Source organism: Vulpes vulpes, chromosome 14 (assembly GCF_048418805.1).
Source record: "Vulpes vulpes isolate BD-2025 chromosome 14, VulVul3, whole genome shotgun sequence".
NCBI lineage: Eukaryota > Metazoa > Chordata > Mammalia > Carnivora > Canidae > Vulpes > Vulpes vulpes.
Window position 1 is genome coordinate 132,439,546 of NC_132793.1, and position 2,655 is coordinate 132,442,200.

The window sequence follows — 2,655 nt, forward strand, 5'->3', positions numbered from 1 at the left end:
CTCTGGCCCCTCTGACACAGGCTCTCCAACAGCAGCTGGAGGGAAACATCTGGAGATCAGCTTGACACCATCACCCACTGACCTTGAGACTCCTCGGTGGTTGCCTTCATCCTTGCTCGTAATGCCAATGCCTCTTGGATCTGCCCTCCTCTTCATCTCCAGCCCTGGCTCTTGCCAGAGATCCCTAATTCTATCTTGCGGCTATTGAGCCACTGGCGATTCCCCAAATGCCCCTGTGGACCGTCTCTCTTCCTTAACTTCACATGCACTGAACCCCCTCACCTGAAATGAAAACTCTTTCTTAACCTTCCCTTCTTTTTTTTAGAAAATTTTTGGCATTTTATTATATCATAAGCCGTTGAAACATTGAACAAATCAATATTTGGGCGGTCACTATCTGGGCGGTGAGGCAGCTGCTTTCTCCTTCACTTCTTTGGGTGACTAGAGCAACTTGACAGTAGATTAAAAAAAAAAAAAAAAGACAACCTTTTGCATTACTTAAGTCTTTCCAAGGCATGTGCTGGTACGACTCAAACTTCTCCTGTCAGATGCAACTAGTCTAGCATCCAAACACGCACAGTAGTAGCAGTGCACTGCGCCCGCTCCCACCACAGCCCTGCTCATTTGTGTGTGATATTTGGAGCATCTGGAGGAGTGGGAATAGTATCAGGAAGAGGAGGGAGGAGGAAACCGCATGAGTGCCTGGCTGGAAAGAGGTCAGCCGAAGTCGTGCAGGGCAAGCCTGAACACGGCATTGGTGCAAACCCAAGCATCATTGATGTTCTTTAATAGGAACATCTGGTGGAACCGCATGATGGGGTCTTCATCCGCCGTGAGCTGGCCCACAACCATGCTGATGATGCAGCTATCTGGCGTGGGCTGATGGTCCTGTGCCATGAGGCTGTGCTGGATTTTCTGGAACGGAAGGCTAGACAACTTCCCCGCAATGGCAGCTTTCCCCTGGAACTGCTGTCCTTCCCATGTAAGGCATGATGCATAGACATTGTGTCTAGTTGGGTTCTGTCATTATCAAATAACTGGTAGTAATGCTGAATGAGGCTGGATCTGATCTGCTCCCAAATTGGCTGGTCTCCCATTCTGGAGTGTCACCCGGCCTCGTTGGACCCGAGGGACTGGCACGATGGCAGCAATGGCGGCGATGGCCATTAACCTTCTCTTCATTACTCAACCAATTCCTCTTTATCTCTGAGACTCAGCTCCAGGGTAACCTTCCTTCTTCTCTCTACTGAGGTCATACTTGCATCATAGAATTTCTCACCTTGCATATGTGAGGTGTGTGTGTGTGTGTGTGTTCTGCTGGTCTCCCAGGTGAATCACATGCAGCTGACACCTGAGAAGCACTGGCCTTCCCCTGGGGGAAAAGAGAATGAGCATCCCGTCAGGGTCTGCCCCTTTTGTTCGGTGTCGTGCCAAGGCGAGTGACAGAGGCTGCACTTGAAACTACGTCTTCGGGTGACAAGCCTGCGTTTGTCCCTGTTATGGCTGCATCCCTGGGGTTAGGAGCGTGAGCCATGAATGTAGACAAACGTAAGTGCTCATCCGATCTGCCACCTGTTATCTGTGTGGCTTTGGGCAAGTTGCTTGACCTCTCTGAGCCTCAGCTTCTCATCGGTGGGGTGGAGAAAACTAAAGTAGAATTCAATGCAACAACCGATGCAAAGAAAATATTTTATGCACAGCACCTACCGACCAAGTGCTCAGCAAATATCAGTTACGGACGCTGCACGTAAAACAGAGGCTTTTATCATGCGTGGACGTTTAATCTCACTGAAGTAGCTACTCAATCACACACGTATTAAATTAGGTGACTTTATTATTCAGGGTGTTTGCCAGATGCTAAAAATAGAAAAAGACTCCACTCCATCTAATGAGACCACAGAAGATTTAGGTAATAACATAACAGATAATTCAAATTCATAAAATGGAACCTGCTCCAGAGAGTAAGGGCTCTGAGGTCTCAAAGAAAGAGAAGCTCATATCGTATGGAGTGATTAGGAAAGGCTCACGACCTAGTCAGGGTTTGGTAGGGCCTTGGAGAGTGGATGGAAATTCACAGCCTGGGAACTGCGTTATAACCTAACTTCGGGATTGGGGTGGTCAGTAGGGTTATTCCCTTCAGGGAACATGGCAGGAAGGCCTTCACTTGTTTTTGTTTTAAGATTTGTTTATTTATTTATTTATTTATTTATTTATTTATTTATTTATTTATTAGAGAGAGAGAGCACAAGTGGGAGTGGCGGAGGGAGAGAGTCTCAAGCAGACTCCACACTGAATGCGGAGCCCGATATAGGGCTCGATCTCACGACCTTTGAGACCATGACCTGAGCTGAAACTAAGAGTCAGGCATTGAACTGACTGCACCACTCAGGCCCCCCGCCCTTCTTTAATTTACAGAGATCGGCGTGTCTGTGTGGCCTGCGGGGCTCACTCGTAACTCACCAATGAAATGTGAGCATAAATGATGCTGGGCATCATTTTTTCTGGGCAAAAGCCAATGTGTCCCTTTCTTTCTTTTTTTTTTTTTTTTTAATGTGTCCCTTTCTATGATCCGTTTTTCTCTGTCACAGTGACCGGCAACACGAGAGATGGCAGCTACTCTGTCAGTGTCCCTTCCTGAGGGCCTATGATAAGCTG

The 2,655-nt window shown here is 47.6% G+C and overlaps 1 pseudogene; it reads right to left on the reverse strand.

Annotated features, from left to right (window-relative positions):
* Positions 1-717: 717 nt before the first annotated feature.
* On the reverse strand, positions 718-1,097 carry LOC112923225 (nuclear transport factor 2 pseudogene; annotated as a pseudogene).
* Between the last annotated feature and the right edge of the window lie 1,558 nt (positions 1,098-2,655).